Source organism: Coptis chinensis, chromosome 5 (assembly GCF_015680905.1).
Source record: "Coptis chinensis isolate HL-2020 chromosome 5, ASM1568090v1, whole genome shotgun sequence".
NCBI lineage: Eukaryota > Viridiplantae > Streptophyta > Magnoliopsida > Ranunculales > Ranunculaceae > Coptis > Coptis chinensis.
In genome coordinates, this window is record NC_141460.1 from 35,236,174 (window position 1) to 35,249,149 (window position 12,976).

General features: G+C 37.5%; 3 long non-coding RNA genes and 1 pseudogene across 4 annotated transcripts; all 4 read right to left on the reverse strand.

Annotated features, from left to right (window-relative positions):
• Positions 1–5,600: 5,600 nt before the first annotated feature.
• Positions 5,601–6,858, reverse strand: LOC147497385 (GDSL esterase/lipase At4g10955-like; annotated as a pseudogene).
• A 10-nt stretch (positions 6,859–6,868) lies between these two features.
• LOC147497386 (uncharacterized) lies at positions 6,869–7,710 on the reverse strand. 2 transcript variants are annotated; one of them, XR_015197111.1, is made up of 4 exons: positions 7,653–7,710; positions 7,267–7,305; positions 7,082–7,167; positions 6,870–6,947 (listed from the first exon to the last, which is right to left on the reverse strand). It is a non-coding gene; the product is annotated as an uncharacterized LOC147497386 (long non-coding RNA). The 2 variants fall into 2 exon arrangements; XR_015197110.1 differs by lacking the exon at positions 7,653–7,710 and having other exon boundaries at positions 6,869–6,947; positions 7,082–7,114; positions 7,267–7,642.
• Positions 7,711–8,353: 643 nt separating this feature from the next.
• On the reverse strand, positions 8,354–10,175 carry LOC147497387 (uncharacterized). The gene is made up of 3 exons (XR_015197112.1): positions 9,747–10,175; positions 8,683–8,726; positions 8,354–8,603 (listed from the first exon to the last, which is right to left on the reverse strand). It is a non-coding gene; the product is annotated as an uncharacterized LOC147497387 (long non-coding RNA).
• Positions 10,176–10,428: 253 nt separating this feature from the next.
• Positions 10,429–10,773, reverse strand: LOC147497388 (uncharacterized). Its single transcript, XR_015197113.1, has 2 exons — positions 10,662–10,773; positions 10,429–10,556 (listed from the first exon to the last, which is right to left on the reverse strand). It is a non-coding gene; the product is annotated as an uncharacterized LOC147497388 (long non-coding RNA).
• Between the last annotated feature and the right edge of the window lie 2,203 nt (positions 10,774–12,976).

Here is a 12,976-nt window from a genome sequence, read left to right on the forward strand (position 1 = left end):
TGAAAACTAGATCTAGAATTATCTATAGTTTTAGGTCTAACTAGCTACCATTAATAAAAAGCTAAGCTTTTGTTTTTATATGTTTCAGATCCAAAAATCGTGCATGGGCTTGGAGCCATGTTTTGGGCCAGAGAATCAGGCCTAAAACCCAATTCTTTTAGTCCAGAAAGGCCTCTTCAGCTGCATTTGGCTTCGACAGACTTTTCGTCCACTTTTGCTCCTCTGATTAGGCGAAGTCTTGAATCATTGGAAAGCTCTTTCCGAGCCGGTCGTTTTGACATAAGGTAGACCTAATTCCGAGGTCTGAGTCCAAAGATACGGCCTTCGGAAGTCCTGCTGACTTTGTGTGCTGTTTCTGCCCGCGTTGACTTTGACTTTTTAGCTTTGACCGGGCTTTTGAAAGGCTTTGTCTTCTTGAATCTTGGCCTTTAATCACAGAACTCCTTAGCAACCAACCATTGCTCCTTTATCTCATCAAAGTGGCACATTTCTGCACATAATTGACTTTGAAGCCTGAAACGCATAAAAACACGTAACCAGTATTAACTCTTAATTATTACTCATATAATTGGTCTAAAAGTATGACTGTTACAGGGTTAAAACCACAGTTTTGGGCTATTATCAAACCACCCCCAAACAGCAATTTGCTTGTCCTCAAGCAAATATGAGAAATTAGAATAAGTGACCAAAAATGGAGTTCTAACTACTCTCGTTTCGCTGAGTGCGATTGCATTGACCATATGCAACAAGGCCTTAAACCACTAGGAATTCCCTAGTGGACGAGTTATAGCTTCGTGAGAGTTTTCCAGTGAAGGTACTCACAAATTTCATCTATACAACAACGACTAAGAAATAAAACTATTGTTTCCTCATTCATGTCTCAACTATCTATACATCTTACTAGCAAATGAATAAGAATAACCAAGTCAAAAACCTAAACTAATATATGCATAATAATCAATCATCTATGATACAAATATATATACTATGAGTAATACTATGAAATGCCTAGCAGGTTCATTTCTGAAAACTCGGAATAACGTCCTTAAGTAGGTCCTCACATAAATGTCAAGACAAAACCACTCGATTTTTCCTCAAGTTTATTTTGCTCGGTGTAAGTAAAAGTGGGCACACTTTACCTTACAATCTCAATGACAAACAAGGAAGCCGGAGTCGATCAAACACATCTGCCACTTACTATCACACTAACCTATTCCTAATTGAGCTAGAGGTCTTTATTAGGTGTTGCGGGGATTAGGAGATGGTTTAAGAATGAAGGAAATGGATATTCAAAAGGACAAGTCTGAGATAATAGAGTCTTCACATTATGTAACTTAGAGAAAACCTTGTTATTTTCTTTTGCTTCTATACTTTGTTTTCATCCTTAGCCATATTTTTCTTTTTCTTTTCTTTGGCTTTTGACTCCCTTTTATTCTATTTTTGGAGTTTTTATTTATTTCTATTTTTCTTTTTCTTTTCCTTGGATGGAAACTTCTTTTCTTTTTTTTTTTCTGAAGCAACTAACTAATTTTTGTTTACACAGGTTTTTCTCTTTTTCTTTCTTCACTCATTCTATTCTCAGACTTATTCTAGATTGGGTAAGTTGAATTTTTTATTTTGTTTTGTTTTTGTAACAGGGTAAAGGAATTGTGGTTTATAGAAGGCTAAAGAAAGGATCAAAGGGGCGACTAGCGGAAAATAATTCATAGGTTTGAATTTCTGGCTATATCGATCCAAAGAGGGCCTAAATTCTCGCTTAGGATATGGCATAGTGATCAAGCAAGTGGACGTGTGATTTCTCTATCCGGATTTTACTTCTCCCTTGTGTCATTTAAGGCTCTAGGCTAGGCTCCGGATTTTACTCATATAAGGCTTTAGGCTATATTCTTATAGGATTTGTAGAATAAGTACTCTAGCCTAGAGTTCAGAAACTTGCTGCTAACAATCATAGATAGTCATGTAATATATTTATAGATAGATGCAAAGATTATTACCTACATATTAACCTAAGTTTCTGATGCAAAAGCTACGTGAGATTTCTAGATTGTTAAGAGCATAGAGAAAGAAAACAATACCAATATTCCTAAGTGTATAACATAAACTTATTTATTTATATTTTTGAAATTTTTAACTTGAAAACAAATACATATTATACATATCTATATCCTAACAGATGCCTTAATTACACGTGTTTCTATGCCCCCCAAAACAAGAAGCATGCTTTGTCCTCAAAGCATTTAAATAAAGAGGGTAGAAAAATACCATGGAAACAGGTGAAATTGAAAAACATCTGCAAAACAAGGTTAGAACATACTAATATAGGAAATAAAAAAAAACTGACGCAACTCTGTAAGAGTTCCACCCATTATGGGGTTCACAGAATTAAATTGCTTGGGACATAAGCATACACTAACTGAAACTAAAAACTTACCTCCACTCCAACGTTTACTCGTCATCCTCCTATTCTATAAAGAAGTGAGGTTCCTTCGCATCCTGCCATGCCATAACAACTTGCCAAGCTTGTCTCCATTTATCATCTACTAATGCTAACCTGTTAAGTGTTATTATGTCTGATGGGATGTATGGGGCGACCAAATGAGGGTGCACCTGCCATCCTGGCCAAGTCATAATTCGCAATGAGCAAACCACCCAATTGGTGGGTCTCATGACTTCAACCCTTTTCCAATCGTGAATGGGCACGAGAATCTGTAAACAACTACACATGATGCGGCTTACCAAAACAGGCATAAGAAAATACTTACGCCTCATGCTTTGGGCTCTCTTAAGACTAGCGACTAAAACTCGGGGAATGTCATATCGGCGACGTCCCTCAGCTAAAGCGAGGAAAATGCCACCAGCAGTACTGTTTGCAGAAGTGAACTGCCATTCCCCCAAAATATTCATCAGGATGAATAACATGGTGGTGCCTAGGTTTAGGGACAGGCTACCGAGGGCAATGCTATATCGCCCTGGTCCATTACTCGAAATACCCCTCCCCCATAATACTCATGGAAATATGTATAATCATAAAGGTATGCATTATCGGTCATATATCCCCATGTGTGAACAGGATCAGGTATTGGTAATCCCGAAACTAAAGCTACCACATATTTATTGAATTCTAATGTCGTGTCATCGACTACGATGGAGAATTCTTGTTCTCCATCCTGATTACAATAGAAACTAACGTGGTCGTAGAAATAAGCAGTAAGTTGTGCTGAATATGAATCGTCGTCACTTACAAGTAGATGGCGCCATCCTAACTGCACGATCCGCTCGCGGAACGATGCTCCATAGGTATCGGTTCCCATCAAGTCTTCGAACGACTGTTCAGGAATGACTATAGGAGATGTTATCTCAAAACTACTCTCTAGAACAACTCCAAAAATCCTAGAAAAACCCTCAGAAAATTGGAAATTTCTTTGTTTACGGAGGTCAGGGCGCAGGTGCGCTCCATTTGAAGCCATGCTTTCGGGTGTTTTAGAGTTACGAGGTTGAAGGCGAAGTCGCTCAACTTAAGCGAGTGCACTTTCGTAAGTCTTTGGCGAAGTTTAAGAGAAAAAAAGAAGGAAAAGCTTGGAGTGAAAGGTGAGGGATGATGGTGGGGTGTAGTGTGGTTTTGTGAGTGTAGAATGAAGGTAGTTTAAATAGGTTATGAGCTTCCAAAACGAATCGGCAAGTTGCCAAATTGTTTAAGGCAATTTCGAAAATAGAAAAATTCAAACCAGAAACGGAAACAAACCATATTCTTGATTTTCTAACAACCCGGTATCTTTTATCTTTGGATTTAGATAGTAACTTCTAAACTCTCCTAGGTTTCATGCTACCACCACACATATTCATAGATATGCCGATATCGGCCCGGATTCTCAACCTTTACTCCAAGACAACTTTCTGAGGAAGATGATCATATAATGAATTATGCTCGGTATAAATATTACCACCCCCAAATAATTCGGGAAGGTGGGATTAATGATAAAAACACGCACAATTCGAAAATAACCAATTATATTAAAAAAAAAATTAAATCCAAACAACATAAAACAAACAAATTAATATTTAAATTTAACAACTAAATTAAAATCCAACTAATAAAACAATAAAAACAATGAAATAACAACGAACAAAAACTGATGGTGAACACCTAGCCATGTGATGAAGATGGACCCTGAGATGGAGATTGGTCCTGGGATGAAGAATACCTTGAGCCATCTGTCCTTCGGCGACGACGCTCATGCCTCTCAGACTTGTCTGAGCCAGAATCCTCCAAGGTTGGCATGCGACGTAGCATCTCTATTTGAAGCAAGCGCTGTGCTTCCATCTCAGCCTTTAGTACTACTAGCCATTTGGCCCGGCCTATGGCCGGACTTGCTACATAGATAGCTAATGACTCAAAAGCCTAAAGTTCACTTGAATAAATAATATATGTATATTGATAGCTAATGATTCATTGCATACTTTGTTTGAAGGGTTTATGTTTTTCTATTTTTTTTTAAAAGAATTGCAAGTTCCCAAACTTTGATCTAGTAAGTATAATGCGTACATTTTTTCTGGCTGATGCATCAGCAGTAGCGAAAGACAAATCGATGTCAATTTCAAATCTAGATGAGAGTCCTACCTTAACTTTCTCAGCTGCTTGACAAAATATTTGGACAGCTAACTTGCCGATTGTAGCATCAATCAGCACTCCACAAATAAAAATCAATATAATTACACTTCACAGTCAAAGTAGCAATTAAAACGCATTCGAAAAGGTCAAGCCAACATTGCACTTGGTGAGGTCTCGACTGGCAGTATCAAAGGTGACATCAATATATACCAAGCGCAAGAATAGTAAAAGTGTAAAACCGTTGCCTTCATTCCAAGGCCTAGACTAAGTTACGACAAATTATGGTAGAAACATGTTTTTTGACGTACCACAACTAATTTAAGCCGATTAATCATAATCTCTCAGATAGTTCAATCGATGAGAACTTAACTAAGTACTTGACAATACTATACTAAAAACAAACAATGTATATTTTATCATTAGAGCAAACAATTTAGAACCTAACAATGCAAAGATCTAAGTTTTATAACAATACTACTACTTGATTGAGTAGTAGTATTGTTATCAACTATCCTTGAGGGATGAGATGGGAAGATGAAGTGTTGTTTGGGTTTTGGAAAGAGGTGCGGTGGGTTTTAGATAGTGTTTTGTTTTTGTGAATTCTCAAAAACATAATAATAAAAAATAAATAATAATAATAATCTCTATTAGATGTTGTTTCTGTTTTTTTTTTTTGCCGATTCATTGTTTCATTTTTTTATCCCGATTCTCATGGGTAGTTAAAATTTTATTTCTCCTATTTTCTCGTGACTAATTTTGGGTACTTAAAATTTGCTAACGTGGACGATCTCGAAGTCGGGGAAAAAGAACGCTAAAGACTAACTATTTGGCCCAGCCTATGGCCGGATTTGCAATTTTTTAAAATTGACTTTATGCTAACTATATTTTTCAGTTTATTATTATTATTATTATTATTTTATGATTAAGTAGAAATGGATATTATAGTAAACATTAAAAAGCATGGATAATATTCCAAATATTTATATATATATAAAAAATATAATACTCGTGGTTGTTATGCATGATTATTTGTGGCTGTTTTGGGTTTTAATTGATATTTCATGACATCAACAACAACAAAAAATGATATAAAGGGACAGACTCCTGTAAATTGAGAGTTTACACTTCAATGATATTAAAGTAAATTAAAACAAATTAGCAAAGGGCGCAAGCACTTATTGTTATTGAACCTTTCCTTGAGTTGGTGTCGGCGGCGGGAGGGTATACAATGACTTCAGCTGGTTGCTTATGAGCTTGCTATTGTGAAGAGTCAACTGAAGCTCCACGTCATCGGACCACCACTGCACCAACCCATGAGCCTCAAGAAACTTCTTTTTTCCTTGGACATCACAAAAGCTTTGCAGCAGCTTGACCATGAGAGGGATTGGTGTTTTCCTTATTAGAGTCATCGGCTGCTTTGGCATGGACATTAGGATTCCCTGCTGGTTCATTATAGTAGCAACATATGTTATTGACATATAGATGTGGAACCCATTTTCCACACAGGCTAGAATTGCAGGCTTCTCCTCATAGTTGCTCCGACTCCCAGCACTGGAGGGAAGAATAGATTTGAATCTTTTCCAAGCAAAGCCGGCTTTCTCTCCAATAGATCTTAGGTTCATAGCTATGTAACAGAAGGTGGGTTGGACAAGTGTGTCTCCACGAATAGTCCTTGTTTGGCTAGCGTCTTACCCACTTGGAGAGCAAAGCCAGCCCCTAATGAATGTCCTGCAATGCATACATTAGTACTTCCATACTTTTCTACTATCAATTTGAGAGCTTCAAGTGTTGTGCTAAATCTTACAGAACTTTTCAAGCTTTCCCAAGCTAGGAAACGAAGGTCATCCTCGATATCTCTTCTAATGGTTGGGCTCTTCAGTAACGTTCCTCTGAGAGCTAGAACAGCCCTTGGTGTACCACTGGGTCTCATTAGGATGAAATCAGACAGAGCGGTCCCATTCTAACCTTGAGTGCCGGATATCTGTAGAGTATTTGTGATTGTCTCCTGAGTGAAGCACTACCAACAACACTCCCAGGTGGAAGATCTGCTAAAGAAGCTGCACTCAAGGAAATGAATGCATCTCGAACATCCTCCCTAGATACTATCCTGATAAAAATATTGCAAGTCCTCCTGCGCCAGGTGGTGCTGGTGGTGGGAGCAGTGTACCCGACAGTGAAAGTATCTCGAACCGCCCGTGAAGTGTGACCACACCTCCAGTTGGAGTGGCTGGCTGATGCAGATGTAACATTTTACAACAAGCGCCGCCACCATCGAGTACACAAACTCCCCGGCCTCTTCGCCTTGCGTAGTTTGACACACAGTCCATTATATCAGCACCTGAGGATACCTCCAGAACATGAGATCTCAGTGCATTTGGACTGTCCCGAGTAACAATTATTAATTGCATTGATGCTTTTAACTTTAAAGAAATTGTTTTGATATGAAAATGCTTTTAGTGAGGCAGACCTTACCCAAGGAACTGACTTCACGATTCAACCCTCGCTCTGCAAAATTTAAAATTCTCAAAGTGCAACTCAAATTGCCAAGTACAAAGTGTCTGTTACAATGATTCTTTGTGAGTTGTGCTAGGCCTACTAACAAAATGTTTATGCTCACTACAACTGATACAATGAATAACATTTTAAGACGGCCATACCTTGTATTCCCATGGTTGTGTTCGTCTTGCATTCCATAACTGATAAAGCGTTTTCGGAAAATCAAAAGATCAAGTTGTTCATTAGAAAAGAATGAAACAGAAATATGAAAAGAGAAAAATTAAAGAAACCCAAATACAAAAATTAGGGAAGTTTGTACCTCTAGCAAAATGGGTTCCTTCGACTGCTACTAATTAAAAGATATACATACAAAATACTCATCTACTCCAAAATTAAATTGAAAGGTACTATCTAGTATCTATTGAAAAGTAACGATTATCCAAATTTCCAATTTGAAGAGGAAGAAAATAATCTTATTGACAATCGTATTCAATCGAGCAAAGAAACAAAATAAAAACTGGAAGAAAGAAAGTGAGACAGTGCCTACGCATGTTTGTAGAAGATATAGAGCTGGATGGCGTCAACATTTGTTGTCCTGGTCGTCAGCTTGTCACCGATTTTTCTTTTGCCTGCATCAGGTAGAAAGGAACACAATCCGCTGTGAGTAAGAAGGACGAAGTTAAGGTTCATGAAAACAGCTCAACAATGTGATCTCACATTTTTACATTTGTTCTCATATTTTCAATGGATTTATGTCCTGCCTAAATCTTGATTCATAATATAATTAAACAAAAAGCGACTTATGCACGCCCCCTAATCGATGAAGCATAAAACTCTGCCCCAAAACCTCACACTTAACAAAATCACGATGAATCCTTAGAAATTCATATATACATCAGAAATTTATAGAAAATAAGAAATTGACAAATATTGCTTACTTCTATCTTTCCTCTTCCCATGGTAGCAACGGCGGCAAGCGGCCGTGGCATCTTTAATCGGCGGCCGATAGAGCATTTTGCAGCAATCCTCTTGGCCTCATCATCGGGTTCCATTGGGTCCATCATACGGTCTCCTTTGTGGCGGTTCACGTTGCTCGACTCTGTCTTCTTAGGGGTCGGACCAAGAGCGATCATCAATTCTATGGAGTAAAGCAAAGATCAAAAGCAATCTCACGAGAATATTCCCATTGTTGAACTATGCCATCCACGCGATTACAAATAAGCTATAAATGAAAATATGTGGTGGGGGCACCCAATTCCCAATTTCAACAATAGATACTCCCATTAAATGATTGTCATGTACCTCTGCTTTGAAGTCCTTTGGTAACTGGTCCTTAGCATCCCACAGTGCATCAATCTCCTCACGAATATTTGATCATCTAAAAAAAGTGTTAAACATAACTCTGAACATCATTTCCTCACGTATGAGATCTTCAAACGGAAAATTGTCAAACTCAATAGACCTTTGCCAATCAATTCCCCACCCGACTTCTATAAATCTGATACAAAGCAATGATCACAACTGATAAAGCAATGATCACAATAACATCTTTTCGGTATGTTATCGATCTTACTAACATATTTTTACCAATTCACTTTGTTGGAGCTTGCTTCCTTTGATCCTACAAAGAAGAAGAAGAAGAAGAAGGTTGTGATCAGGATCCGGCAGATGAAAGTGGATTTTGCTGAATTCAAAATGGCCCCATTTCTTCGATGGCTCCTTAGCAACCCTGCTCTTGCATAGAGTAAGATTCTCTTTTAATATTTCCAAAGATAAACTGAGTTGTCTTATTACCTCCCTCTTCTCTTCATCTTTCTGCATGAGTTGTTCTTTTCTGAATCTGTTCTCCTCTTTGAGCCTCTCTATTTCATCTCTCGACTTAATGACTTCGGCTTTTGTTAACTAATTTCCGGCCTTTGCTTCCATTCTATTAACTGGGCATCCTCTTGTTCGTGGTCATCAACTCGGACTCCCACACTCTTCTTCTCGACTTACGTATCGGCATGAATTTCTTCCTCTTATTCAAGACCATCAACTTCGGACTCCCAACTCAGAATAAGTCTCGAGTAGCTATCAAGCCTTTGGTGTTGTTCTAAATCAGTTTATAAACATAACTATAAGGCCGCATTTGGCATTGCTGAAATCATGACCTGTTTTTGTCTTCAATGTCAACAGTGTATATTTGTAAGGACAACCAATGTAAGCACATATGTATTACAGAGTATACGACCCAACATTGAAAGGATTGATTCCATAATCTACTTGATTTAATAATATTGCAATTTTATATCGTGGTCAAAAGCTATAGAGAAATTATATTGTTTTCTTAAGTTTTGTAACTTTGAAGTAGGTGAATCTTGCCTCGGTTCAATAGGTTATTACTATCAATCATAGTGTTTGCATTCACATTAAAGCATATCTGAAGTATATATATTCAAATTAGATAAGGATTGAAGTTTATTGATGGATGATCTTACATCCATTTTAGAAACTACAAACACTACATATATATCAAGCTGAAATATTTTATTAATAACTATAACAATTTTAAACGGGCACGTGGTTTCACTATATGGATCAAATCCATCCTTCTTTCGAATAAAAAAAAAAAACGTTGCTACGCGAGAGATGGAAATCATACCTTTGATCATGTCAACTTTATCAGAATTGCTTAATGCTTTTGACATCTTGGCGGCATCTTCATCAAATGGTATATTGGTAGTCACCGTCTTGGAAACCGAAGAGCTTCAAATGGCTGTTCAGACACAGAAATCTTGAAGATGTGGATCCAACGAAAAAATGACAGGGTCAAATACTAATATGTTACACAAAAAGAATGCAAATATTAAAATTTGGAATATAATCCAATATAGCTTAGCTTGCTCTATTTGGATATACCGATATACTAAAAATCATCTGTGAGGAGAAACCTGTGAGAATTCAACATGGGGGAAAATGCAACTAACCAACCAAATATCTAATGCAAAACTTCAAAATTACGGAAAAACAACGACAAACCTAAAGAAGAACTCTAGGCTCAACTACCTTGGCTACAATATTAAAGATCCCAATTCTAGGCAAAGAACATACGACCGGATGATAAGCCCAGCTGCAATGACCTAAATCGAAGTTATTTATGCTCAATGCTACATTAATTTCAATATGCTAGCCTAGAACTGAAACAAAGCGAATGTTTTAACCTTTTAAGGAGCTCATCCCTCGGGTCCCTATCGAAGCGGCACCCTCACATAATGCGTGTTTGAGACAGAGAGATGGATCATGGAAATAAATAAATATAAACATAATAGCATTACAAAGCAAAATTAACTCATCAAGTGAAAGTGGAATTTCTATGGGTATAAAGATAAAGACAAACCAAAATCTGTGGACACCATGCCACTTTTAATATCTTTCCACAGTATTCTCCTTTACATCCTCCCACGATCCATCTCTAACCAATGAATAATGTTAGGTACCATCTTTCTAGTATATGCCAAATATAAACTTCTTCAGATAACTTAAATTGATAGAATTATAGCAAAATTGTACTAAATACCAAATATAGCTCAAATCCGAAGAAGCTGAAAGAAGGTAAATCAAGGCAACACTTCGAGCCTTGGTTCAAAGCAAAAGCGATTGAAGAGCTAAAGGGAAACTTCTTGCTAACAAGGCACTTCGTGACCATTTCCACTGCCTATGGTTCATGTCAAACATGAGAAGAGCGATTGAACCGTAACTCTGTATGTAGATGACATCAATTTGTTCCAATCGCTAGCAAATACATCATCAAACTCACCAAATCCTTGAAAAATTTATGAGGCATCCGTGAAACCTCAAGCCACTCGGTCCGTTAAGAGTCCGGATACCAATTCCCTTTATTATGTCAGATTGCTCATGTTTCCCAATTCCACCCACCATTACCAGCTTATCCTTGAGGTTCATTAGGCGACCACATGTAAGAGAGAAAGGCACAGGAATATAAGTGCATCAATGAATCGAGGGCAATACCGGTTATTGAGATTGAACCTAATTAGCTTTGTGGCGGGTTTTGGGCGAGTTCGTGCCTCCTCCAAGATAGAATAGATCAAGAAATATAGAACACCATCACATATCACACTCTCATCACCGCCCCTCCAACCTGTTAATACCTCTGTATATGAAGTCTTCCACAATGTTGTATCTGAATCATATAAACGTAACCAACAACAATATATTAATACATAACATGTCGTTCGTATTATGAAAACATTATTACATAATAATAATAATAATAATAATAATAATAATAATAATAATAATAATAATAATGAAAAATGTAAAGATTGAATTAAAAAAGAAAGAACTACCTGATTTCGACACGTCCATATTTTGAGAACAAACGATCCAAATCAGATTGATTTTGGAAGAAGAGATGAATAAGAAAGAGGGTTTGAAGAGATGAATTTTACTTATAAAGAGGCTATTGGGCTATTAGTGTCATATTTTATCATTTGTAAGCATTGTATCAGCTCTTCCTCCAAAATCGTCGTCCATTTCTGGAAGAATCTCAGCCGAAACAGTTTCCTCTCTAACTTCTTCAATTAGTGCCGCCTGTAACTTAATACCTTCAATATTGAAGTTCCAGTCACATATTCCTCTTATGTACTCCTTTTGCGAGATCTCCTCCTTTTGCACCTCGGAAAGCTTATCATGTGCGAGCATATCTTCAACTTTTTTCACCTTCAATAATGCTTTCATACTTTCCCCAAGAGTAGTAGAAGGAAGCTTCTTCAAAAGTGCTCGCTGTTGGACTTGCAGTTCCTAAAAAGCATGCTTCAAAGTCATTAACAACACTTGAGGAGGAGGATATTACGAGAAAAGCGTCATCTTGAGAGAGTTTGAAGAGATGATTTTTTTATTTTTGAGAGTTCAATTATTTTGGAAGAAGAATAAGAGAGAGAATTTGAAAGTGACCGTTTTTTTTTTTTTTTTTTTTTAGAGTTGGGAGTGTTTTGTATAATTTAAAAAGAGTATAGAGATAGTTTTTAACTATTTTGGGCTACGAACAATTGAAATAGGGCGTATAATTCATTTTTTTAGTTAAAATCTGATGTGTCAGTATGAGAGAAAAAAGGGGGGCTGACGTGGGTCACTGGGAGCATTCTCAACTACTCAGTATTAATGGTCTTTGATATAGTGGTCCTTTTGGTGCTGGTGCATAGTCTCCATGTTAGACAAGATATCTTCCTGACCCCTTTCGAGCATTTCAACTCTCGTCTGAAGGTTCGTTTGTTTATTTCGAAGTACAATCTGTCTATCTCGGATATCTTCACAAATACCATAAGCAACGCGAAGCCGGTTTCAAAAGCACTTGCATGCATTCTAAATTAAAACTACAACTATCTGATGCATCGTCATCCAGACATGTCATATCTTCCATTTCATCCGCCAACTCAACTACATTTCCTGCAGACAACGGCCAAGTCTCTTGGATGCAATCCGTATAAATACTTGCATTAGAATGCAATTTGATCTTAATAGGAGCAGATTTTGCGACAGCTCTAAATGAGAGCATGATCTTAGTGATCAATACGGGAAGAGGCGCAATGCTCTTTCCCACTCCTCTAATCACATTAAAAATTAAATCGAGGATGCAGAAATTATACTTATTCGTTTGCAAAATCCGAGGAGCGTCGCGGACATTGCGGACCCGATATCGGGCCGACTTTTTCTTTTTCAGGAGGGCGTTCCTACAAATCCACCGAGCTACGGCCGGTTGATTGGTTCTCGAGGGTTACTGGCGGACGAATGAGAACTTCGTATTATATTCACCCTCCACGGCGGTATCTTTCATCAAAGCGGGAACTCCGGTATCTTGGGATTCCTAAATGG